This window comes from Physeter macrocephalus, chromosome 8, assembly GCF_002837175.3.
Source record: "Physeter macrocephalus isolate SW-GA chromosome 8, ASM283717v5, whole genome shotgun sequence".
NCBI lineage: Eukaryota > Metazoa > Chordata > Mammalia > Artiodactyla > Physeteridae > Physeter > Physeter macrocephalus.
Window position 1 is genome coordinate 123,847,656 of NC_041221.1, and position 11,710 is coordinate 123,859,365.

General features: G+C 44.0%; 1 protein-coding gene across 3 annotated transcripts in view; it reads right to left on the minus strand.

The window, feature by feature from the left end:
• The window catches only part of MARCHF3 (membrane associated ring-CH-type finger 3), a 151,281-nt gene that overhangs the window by 39,868 nt on the left and 99,703 nt on the right, over positions 1–11,710 (minus strand). The window contains exon 1 of one of the 3 annotated variants that reach the window (XM_028493180.2): positions 9,616–9,700. The exons of the other annotated variants lie outside the window; for them this stretch is intronic. The gene's annotated coding sequence lies outside the window, so the exon portion shown is untranslated. Of the gene's footprint in view, positions 1–9,615; positions 9,701–11,710 lie in introns of those variants that run through there. 3 annotated transcript variants of the gene reach the window in all.

The following is an 11,710-nucleotide window of genomic DNA, read 5'->3' on the forward strand; positions in this document are numbered from 1 at the left end:
TGCCCCTTCCATGTCATTGTCACGACTCCGGTGGGCTTCTCAACCCCCAGGTACCAAGCATTCAAGAAACACAATGAGATGATTAGCTAGTATACTTTTCCTTGTTAAATAGAATTTGTTGCTTTTTTTTTCCCACATTGCAAAAACAAGAATATACGTTACAGAAAGTACAGAACAGCACAAAGAAAATAAAAATCACTCAAAACCCCACCAATTGAATAACCACAGTAAACTTTTTAATTTTTGGCAGGGTTGGCAGGGTAGAGTTGATTTGTAGCTGGGGCTACAGAACAAAGAGTATGTTCAAAGGTCGGCTTCGAAATCTATGTCTAACCCCTCTCCCCTGGCCTGCCCTTATAAATCCCCATTGACATGATTTTAAATTCTCATAATGCCTCATAGTCACAAAGTGTAACTTCCTGGCACAGCTCTCTTGCTTCACAAGGCAGCCACAGATTAAGAGCCAGGGGTGTGTTGGCAGGAAAAGCAGACACAGTGAACTTCTTGCCGCACGGAATCATTATGTCTGGGTGCAGTCTGAGAGTCTATTTTCGGGTTTTGCATTAACTCCAGCTCAGAGGGCCAAGCATTCCCTCCCTCCACTCCACGGAGCTGGAAGGAGGCAGAGAAGGGAGGCAGAGTGAGAAAAGGAGGCCAGGCTGGTCAACGGTGAGGCTGCCCTTAGTGAGAGGAATGCCACTCAGACACACAAGGTTCCCAAGTTCATTCACTTATGACTAGACTAGGTTAAGTCCTCACCAGAAGAAGTAGTTCTAAATGTCTGACCTAAATCTGCAATAAAATGCCCTTAAAACAGTTCTGGAAGTAGAGTTTCCTTAAAACTGTAGTTTCACTTCTGGATGATATTCTTCATTTCACTTGTCTTCTCAAAGGTGAAAGGGATATTACCCACCATCTGATCAGTTTATTCCATTCACAGAGAGTGCCAGGCACTGAGTTGGGCATAAAGAAATAAAAGGCTCCTCTACCTTGCCTTCTTCTGCAAGCAAGCCCTGGCTCTTTCCCTCGTGCCATCTCTGCAGAACCCCGAACCCAGCTTAGGATTGAAATGATACTCGAGTCCAGCACTCACTGAAGAACATGCCACCACATCCACTGACCAGCACGCACCAGAATAACCCTGAGAAACTAAGTCCTGCATGCCAGGGTGAGTCCGCACACTCCTCAAAGACCACGTCTTGAATTGAAAGTGGGGTGGGAGGGACTACACAGAGGATGGGCACCTCGATCCTGGTGGGAAGCACTGAGCTGGTTCCAGCCCCAGAGAGGGAATCAAATCAGGTGGAGGAGGAGAGAAGGAAGCACACCTCCCCACCCTCAGTCAAAAGAAGCCCAGGGGCACTTCCCTGGCGATCCAGTGGTTAAGACTCCGTGCTTCCAGTGCAGGGGGCACAGGTTCGATCCCTGGTCAGGGAACTAAGATCCCACATGCTGCGTGGTGCGACTGGGAAAAAAAAAAAAAAAAAAAGAAGAAGCCCAGGGGCTGAGATCAAGGTGTGGGGCAGGAGTGGGCCTTGCAGGCTGTGGGCACCAATTGGCATGCATATGTTGCACCTCAGGCAGTGACAAATGGCCCACTGCATTTCCCTGTCTCTTTCAGAGCCACCTGGGAAAACAGCAGGCTGTTGCCGTGGATGCTAGAAAGAGCTGAGCTGTGGGTTTGTAGCCTAGCACTGGTCTTCCACTGATCTTTCCGCAAAATTTCAAGTGCCATTTGACCGCTTTCTTATCAATACCGCTCCTAGGAAGTCCACCCAAGAGTGCTGCTCTCTGGGATTTCTCAGTGCGACTGGAAAAAAAAAAAAAAAAAAAAAAAGAAGAAGCCCAGGGGCTGAGATCAAGGTGTGGGGCAGGAGTGGGCCTTGCAGGCTGTGGGCACCAATTGGCATGCATATGTTGCACCTCAGGCAGTGACAAATGGCCCACTGCATTTCCCTGTCTCTTTCAGAGCCACCTGGGAAAACAGCAGGCTGTTGCCGTGGATGCTAGAAAGAGCTGAGCTGTGGGTTTGTAGCCTAGCACTGGTCTTCCACTGATCTTTCCGCAAAATTTCAAGTGCCATTTGACCGCTTTCTTATCAATACCGCTCCTAGGAAGTCCACCCAAGAGTGCTGCTCTCTGGGATTTCTCAGGACAAAAACCATGATGCTGGGAGGGAGTGGTGTCCATATAAACTTGAAACCTCAAATTACACTTGATGGGAGGAGTTCTTTGTTGGCCAGGCTTGACACCTTATATAATTCCTCAGGCTGAGACTAAAGCATGATTTGGCATTGGCCAAATTCAGCTGCACTCAGTGGGAGGACTGGGAATAGGTGGACGAGAGGGAGACAAATAGAAAAGGAAGGAGTGGCTACAGAAATGAAAGCCTGATTAGACAATCGTGAAGTTAAAAAGGCCTGTCTGTGAAACTGTGACCCCTCTAAAGGACAGAGTACAGTTTCATAAAAGCAAGGACCCAACCAGGCTGCAGCTAATCGTGGCTGCGTTTCTGCTGTCAGTGAGTGATTTCCATGGGAACATGGCTGGCATCATGAGGATGCGTCCAGAGGACGAGGGGGAAGGGCAGGGAAGAGAGCCCCGCTCACCTGTGCAGCCCTCTTGCCTCACAGCCCCCGAACCTCCATAAGGACCACAGAGTTATGGGAAAGGCTCTGTTCTTAGAGGCAGGACACCCAAGCTTGCGCCCTGGCTCACCACACACCAGCGTAAACCATTCAGTCTCTCAGACTTTGCTGAGATTACTTGCATTTGAAATTAGGGTATTGATACTTCCTGAGCCACCTCATCTGGTTGTTTGTGAGGGCTCAAATAAGATGAGACATGTGAACGTGCTCTGGAAGTTGGAATGAGCCATGCACAGGGAGCCATGCACATGTGCATTTTATTACTATATTAACCTTTCCTGCTCTTTTTCTGGCCTGGGTTGCATCTCGTTTCCATCTTCTATAACTGCTCTCCTCCATGGCTGGTCAGTTTGTACCCACTGCTCCCTCTGGATCACACTTGAGCCCTGACATTGTGCCACTCCATCCCTCCCTGCGGGGAGCACAAAGGGAGTCTTCCTCACACCCTGTGTCTCCTCACCCTCCCAAGACCTGTCACCTTCATGTCCCCCAACACAGGTTGCACTTTTCCATGAAAATGTTTAGTATAAGATACCCGATGAAAAACTGCTATTATGTTTGATATTCGTGTCTATTTGTTCCAGCAGCTACCATTATCTTAGCTTATCTAAATACACTGGAAAAGAAAACACAAGCCACACCCAGCTGCCTTTTTAAGCCTGCTTCTATCAGAACTGTATTTTCAGTGCCAAGTCAACTTTAATCTGTCAGATGTAGGATAAGAAGGCTATTTTGGGGAGGTACCTGGTGCGTTGGCATCTCTATTTGGGTATAAAAATTACCCACAGGATTTAAAGGTGAAAACAAGAGCATAAGGGTGTGTGCCCCCTGGCACTAATCTGGTCGTGTGGGCTGCCTGGGCAGTGGTCTGAGCAGGCCCAAGCTCTGCGGGGCAGTCTAGAGCCAGACCGGACCTCCAAATTCAACCCTAATGCTAATTCCAGAGATTTTAAAAAGTAGGCTCCTCAGGCGCTCAATATGTCCTGGAAGGGTCCTGTATGACCTCCAAAGCCAGAGTTGGCCAACAAAGCAAATCAAAGGATTCGTTCATTATTTTATCCATTCAAACAAGCATTTTTTCAGAACTTACTAGGTATTCCTAGGAAGTTTCTGGTGGTGCAGGGTCTAACCATTTCAAGTCCTGCTTTACATTTCCCAAGGGAAAGCACAGGCAACCAAACAGTATGGAGTGTTCCCCAAAGCCTCTCCAGGGCTGCAGAGCCATGAGGACATGGCACCTTCCCCCTAGCAATCATGCCCTTGCCAATTCGGGGGATACCACCCAATGCCCTAAATTTGAGGGAATGAAAGTGCAGAACTATGGAATGGCTAGATGGCTTTCTGCTCCCACAGAGCTGTGCATCATTAATGCTCTTCCAGGATTCAGAAAACTGACCTTAGTTTTACATGAGCAAATCTACCTCAAAAAGGATCTCAAAAATGTCCTTTAGTCTCCTTCGAGGAGCTGCATACTCAGGGAGCAAGGCCTCCTCTAATGAGGCCAAGGAATGGATGATACAAGTCTGTCAGTGATTGAAAGGGGAAAAAATAGCAATAATGGCCTGTCCAGGAACTTTCCCCTCTGAGTTGGATTTTTAGACTTTGAATTCTAAGAACAGTCTCTGAGAATAGGATTGCTCTTTGATAGAACATTTCCCTGCCTTTTCAGGCATGTTATAAACAGACAGTGCACTGCATGGCTGGTGAACTGACTTAAGAGTATCCTGAATGTTCAGAAAAAATGAAGGCAGGCAGGAAATCACACACTGACCTTCCTTTCCAATGGAAATGGGGCACATGACTAATTTCAAAACCATTAACATGTAAAAGCAGCATATTTCTGCTGAGAACATGACACAAAGGCTCTCCAAGGAGATTGCTGGGACATGATTACCAGCAACATTTAAGTTTTCACAAACGCACCAAGGAGGCTATTCACTAAGAGTGTGTTAGCGGCAAAGTAGCTGCTTCATTAAACTTAAATAGCCGCAGCAGGGCTGTGCCTACAGACCCAAGCTACCAAATTATACATTTCTTTTCTGGATGCTTCACTGACCTCATTATGTAGAGCAGAGAGTGTGTCATTCCAAATAAAGTGACCATCCAAGTCTTTATAAACATGTCCATCAGGTGCTTGATGAGTTTGCAGAGTGAAACACTGGGAGCCCAGTGAATTAATAAAACAACAAACAAAAAAACGACTTCTCTTTTTGTCGTTTCATTCTTCCCTGCTACGTGTTCATTGTCACACTTACAGAGTAGAGTAAGCAGGTGAAATGCCTGTTTCCGAGCATGAAGGAATTTTTGATTTGGGGGTTATGGCATTTTATTGAGAAACGTGTAAACACCAACGATGAACCATGGGAAGAAAAAAACCCAGACCAGCATAAGGCAAGTTGGATCCAGAGAGAGTTACAGCTTGCTCCCAATGTTCTTTTTGAAACTTATATCCAGAGTTATTTATCATTTCCCATCCACGTTATTAATTCTGATTCTCAGCCACAGGAAGTATCAGGCTAATTTTTCTTCCCTTTAAAATTACTATATTTTATTTTCAGCCAGGTAAAATCCTCTAGCTCTGCTGAAGGCAAATCAAGTAACAATGATCATATTTATACATATTTCTTCCCCTCAAGAAGTACTCATGAAATTAATTCAGATTTTGGAGGCTCTCCCATTTTTTTCCACTTCATTTTAATTATATAGAGGAAAATGGCAATTAAAATCCCACAACAACCCTGTGTGTTCAGAGACACAGCAACAGCTGAATCACACTTGTAAATAACAACTGGTCATGCACAAGGAGCCCTGCTGAGCTAGGGGAGCCACGGGGAAACAGAGCTGCCCCGTTGAGTTCCAGGGGCTCGGGAACAATCAGGGCACATCAGAAAAGTTTAAACGTCAAGTTTAAAAAATAGAGGGGAGCAGAGGCAAAGCAGAATGAGATGTTCACGGGACGTTACTCAGAGATGAGAAAAGTGTATGCTTCAAATGATATTCAGGGTGCCCAGTGCCAAATGGCTACCTGTTCAGCGTAAGGAAGGTATGGAGGGTACGGCACACGGACCAGGATATCTGATGATATGGAAGGAAAATATTTTGGCTACAAACGAGGGCTGAATACGCTCTAAGGACTACAAGTTCTGGATTTGTGGATAGGTTCATACACATCTTCCACCAGCCTCCAAGTGAATGCCTGCCATTAAAGGAAGTGGATTTGGGGTTCATTCCAAGTCGTATCTCACCCTCCTCCATACCAACAACTCCGTACTAGCTACACAGATGTGCTCCATCTTGACCCCAGCCTCCCAGAGCCTGGAATAAAGCCAGCTGTGGCTTATTTTAAGCCCCAGGGTTCCGTGGGGCTTTCCCCAGCTGCATTTCACCAAGACCATGGGGAGGTTGCAGTCTTGCTCTCTCACGGGGTAGGGTCCAAGCTCTGCATTCTGCCAGGCTTGGGGGCCCAGGTCTCACTGCAGTGTTTGCTGGAGCCCCAGGAGACGTTTGGCTGGTGGACCTCCATTTACACGCGAGGATATCCGAAGTTACTCAGCTCGCCAAGGAATAGTAAGGCAAGTGCAGAGCAAAGACCAAAACTCTTTGGATTTTGCTTTTTAGCTCTGTCTTTGGCATTATGGGTGGGCTCCCCATCATATGCTTCATATTACTGAAAGTCCCCCAAACCCCACTTGTTCTTTCCCATGTGGTCAGAGTCTCCGGGTGTTTCTGTGTTGCCTTTGTACGTACTTGGCTTTGGATTCAGGGGAACCTCTGGGAGCCTTTGTGGGGGAGGGGACAGAGCCCTAGTTTTGGATCAAGGAGTCCTGGCTTTGAACTGCTACTCAGAATTTACTTGGCACTAAGCCTCAGTTTCCTCCCTGACACACTGGACCTGGGGTAGGTATGTGCCTGGCCTGTGGTGGTCACTTGGTAACCGGCAGTGCTTAAGATTGCAGTGCAGCAGGGTCCGCTCATATCAGCCAAGGACCAGGGTGGGGAAGAGAGGTCCCCTCCAGACCCTACCTCTAATCTCCTTGCCTAGCCCACCCCTCTCTAGTCATCCTTACTACCCTACCATCTTCCCAAGAGAATGTCTTATGGGGGCAGAACTGCTGACAGTTCTGTTTTGACAGTCTTGTATGAACATAGGTAAAAAACACAGAAATGCTCCCTGGAATTACTCTTCTCAGCTCTTGAACACTGCTTCCCTTTCCCTCCACTACACACACACTCACACATACACACAAAAACCATAGTTTCCTTTTATTGGTTCCCTAGAATGTGTCCAGTCTTTTAAACCATCAAAATATAAACAAGCACAAGAAAAAACTAATACTTAGCCAAGGACCAAGTTATCTGAGATCACTTTATCACTTAATTTCTTGACAGTTGTATACTCTGGATTCTTGTGGACCGTGAAATTGGTGGTAAATAGGGCCTCATCTGTATTGACCCTTCCTATTTACCTCAACGCAAAGCACTTCCAAACCCCTTCAAAGGGGCCTCTCAGGCCTTCTGTTTTCTAAGTAGAGCACATGCCCCCTCCCGCACTTGCTCCTCTGGCCGTCTGTCCCATCTTGCCCTGCATCGACACTGGTGGTTGCATTGGTCCCGCATCTTACACAGCCCACACCCATTGGAATGTCAGCTTCATCTGGACATTTTTTAGTGTGAGAACCAGCCCACTCTCTCCCCAAGCCTCCACGGGAGCCGAGTGTTTAAAGTCTGCTAGAAATGCTCCAGGGCATCAGCTTATGTGGAGGGCTGTCTTCCCTTAGGCCACTCAACCACTCAGGAGGAAGGTTCTAAATCAAATATCTGGTCTGTTCATTTCTTTGTATATTCGTCCTTGCAAAAATAATGAGTGAGGTTCCTTAACGTGATCCCTCTTGTTTGACAGAAACAAAAACAACCTTACATGGACACTGAATTAACTTATTATCCAAGACCAAACAACCAAATATTAAACCAGAGGTCTACCTTTACTTTAAAATTTTCATCCGATGGTAGTTTTCCTTCAGAACAGACAAAAAAATTACACTATTAATAGCAATAGTGAGAGTCTATTTTTCTATTTTCATAGCACTATTCATTTTCTATTCTCTAATTACTTAATAAATACAGTGGGTCTTTACTGCCTTCGCGGGTGAAAATAACAGTTATACCCCTAAGGAGCTCGTTCATTTGCTTTATGGGCTAAAAAATCTCTAGTGTGTCACAAATTAACACAATGTTCCCAAGGACTGTGTTTTACTCTTGAATCTCCAATTTCACTAATAAATGTGAAAAACACATGTAGCCAGATAAGTCCCTGGAGACCAGCCACTGCAGATGCTGAAGAAAGCAAGTTATTCCAGCTAAGATCAGCATTCACTTTCACATTGGAGAATATTTGTCTCCCAAATTCTCCTCCAATTGCTTGACATGAAGCAATGAAATTGGTTTCCAGTGACTACCCCCAAAATCTTAGAAAACTAGTTTTCTTTTTTTAAAATAAAGGATATCTTCAAAAAAAAGAAAAAACATAAAATTTTTGATCATCAGATAATGACCTTTTTCTAATCACATCTCCAGTGGATTCCCCACCACCTTCTGAGAGACCTGTTACTCTTTTTAAAAGATATTTTTATCAAGAAAAATTTCAAACAAATAGGGAGAAAACTACAGTAACCCCACATATTTTTCATCATCCCAATCTAACAATTAAGATTTTGCTACACTTGTTTCACCCTTGCTTCCTTCCTTCCACCCTATTAAGATTTTTATGCGTCTCAGAAATTATCATTTTACCCCTACATACTTCAGTATGAATTTCTAAAAATATGAACATTTCTTATAGAACCACAAAACCATTATCATACCTAACAAACTTAATAATACCTTGGTATCATCTGTTACCCAAACTGTATTCAAATTTCTCCAACTGTCTTGAAAAATCTTTTATGGTTGCTTTGTTTAAATGATCTAGACAAGGTGTAACATTTGGATACATCTAAGTCCCTCTCACTTGCACACAGCCACCTCCCTTTTTCCCCCTTGCCAATGTCTTGCTAAAGAAACTCGCACAGGGCTCCTCTTAAGCCCCATCCCAATAGCTATGTTCTTAATTTTTCTTGTAATATCATTTAACTTGTTCTTCTATCCCCTGTATTTTCTGGAACCTTACTGATTGGTTTAAGTTCAAGTTCAACTCTTCTGCAACAATAGCTCATGCTGTGTACTTACTTATTGCATCATAGCGGACAGGCTCCTAAGATAACAATGAACCACTTTTAGTGGGTTCAGGTGAGGGCAGCCTGATTCCTCCATTGTGGAGTTCCCCATAACATACCTAATGGTCTAATGATTGCATCCATTTATGACAGGTGCTTGAATCAATGATTTCATTTGGGGGCTACAGAATTATGCTTTTCCAATTCTAACTTCCCTTCCACATTTAGTGGCTAGAGTTCTCATGTGAAAAAGAATTTTCCTTCATCAACACTTGCAATCTTGTCATTCTGAAATATAATTTGCACAGAGAAGGCATAGTAACTGCTTAATTCTTTCCTTTGACTGCCAATTTTCAGAGTAAGGAATTGGTGCTTTAGGTACATCCTATAGTAACTGAGTTGTTTTTGTTGCTTTCTATGTTATTCTTAAAGGTCCATCTGTCTTTATTGAAATTAAAAAAAAAAATCAAATCACCACCCAATAACTAACCCTTCTGCTTGAGTATAGAGAACTGGATTTGTAATAAAAAAGGACACAAAATATGTCTGAGCCCAAGTCCCTGCCATTGTGTATCTCTCTTCTCACTGGAAGGCCAGGCACTGTTTCCCTTGCCTACTTTGGTATATGACTCTTGTCTTTAGGGTTGATACAGTCTTTCCCTAGGCTGAACACTCCCTGAAGACAGAGGTCTTTTGCATTTACTGATCCCTTAGGAAAACAAGAACAATCTTAAAATCTACCCTCTTTGGCTTACTGCGGCACAGTTGACTTGCTGTCACTTGCTCCTGTGGATTTCCACTGTCTTATCATTCACTGAATATATCTGAAGGTGCTGCCAGTGTAGAAGCCAGTCAGCAGAACTACACCACTTCAGACTGACTAGCTAAGGTCATCAAGTCTGTATCAGATTTTTGGGCTTCGTCTGTGACCCGTCAGGAAACCATTCCTGTCCAATGAAGTCTGCAGGTGCCATCTGGCATGGCCACACCCAGCTCCAGGCTGCAATGGTGGCACATTAACATGATGAGTAAGCTTCCACTAGGGGAAGAAAGAAACTGCATGTGGGTGAAACTTGCACATGTATGAAAAAAAACAGCTCCCTTTTCACCTTCTCACTAATAAGGGTGAAAACAGTCAGGCCATTCAGAGGTATTCGCCACAGAGGCATTTATAAGACTTCCTTAACAACGGCTGACAAGTGTCTCTGAGACGACAGGAATCCAGGGTCTTTCTTTTTTGCTCTCTAAGAGCAGAGATATTTTCTGCCCATTATTGCCTTGTTTTACTGACAGGCATCTGTCAGTTAGACATTAAAACAGAGTGATAATGGGAAGATAATATGCTGGCTTTGTCCACACACTCCAAGAGGGAAGCACTCATGAAAAATGTGTATTTTGTTAAACCTAGACGCTCATGTGCCCATCTGCATTTCTATTAAGTTGGAAACAGTATAGAATAGCAAAGCAATGAGAAGAGGAATAACAGAGGGATGGGATCAGAGGAGATTCCTAAATGGCCCTGCAGACACCAGTGTGGGGATCCGCTGCTCTGCGCAGGAGGGGGATGGGTTAGGAAATGCTTGCCACAGACGATGAGCAGGATGGCAGCAGTTTTTTTCTGGCTTAACTGGAACTCACTGAGAGCTGCTGAACCAGGGAACTGGCAGAAAACATCTTTCCATGGCTCTGTAAATGGAATGTTCACACATTCTGAAATAGCGTAACTACTCCCTTTTGAAACAGAGGTAAAAAGGGAAATGCACACTTTAAATAAACTAATAAAAGCAATTCAATTCCTACTGAGAATCTTCTAGTAAATAGTTCTCTGTCAGAAAGTAATATTGTTACTCAGATATTTGACTCTCCAGTCATACGTTCAGGTTCTGACTTCTTGGCTAATGCAAGTAAAAGCATATCCTACACACACACACACACACACACACACACACACACACACACACACACACGTGCGCGCGTGCCCCGTATAATACCATCTTTTTTTTCAATTGAATGAAACTTTAATTTATTCAATTAATGATTATAATAGAATGCCATGCTTATGCTGACAATTCATCATAAAATCTTACCATTCTATACTGAGCCATGGAGCCTAGAGACTACTCAAGTATAATCCCTACTGTAAAGTTCTAATATGTGCACAGTGGGAGGAAAATAGGTGCCATCGTATTCAGTGGCAGTAGTCAACTTGAATAGGATAGAAGCCAGAAATCACTAGCCTCACTAGTAAAAAGTGTTACAATTTTCTTTTTTAATTAAAAAGTTTTTTAACATCTTTACTGGAGTATAATTGCTTTACAATGGTGTGTTAGTTTCTGCTGTATAACAAAGTGAATCAGCTATATGTATACATATATCCCCATATGCCCTCCCTCTTGTGTCTCCCTCCCGCCCTCCCTATCCCACCCCTCTAGGGGGACACAAAGCACAGAGGTGATCTCCCTGTGCTATGCAGCTGCTTCCCACTAGCTTTATTTTACATTTGGTAGTGTATATATGTCAATGATACTCTCTCATTTCGTCCCAGCTTACACTTCCCCCTCCCCATGTCCTTAAGTCCATTCTCTATGTCTGCGTGTTTATTCCTGTCCTGCCCCTAGGTTCTTCAGAACCATTTTTTTTTAGATTCCATATATATGTGTTAGCATTTGTTTTTCTCTTTCTGACTTACTTCACTCTGTATGACAGTCTCTAGGTCCATCGACCTCACTGCAAATAACTCAATTTCATTTCTTTTTATGGCTGAGTAATATTCCATTGTATATATCTGCCACACCTTCTTTAGCCATTCATCTGTTGATGGACACTTAGGTTGCTTCCATGTCCTGGCTA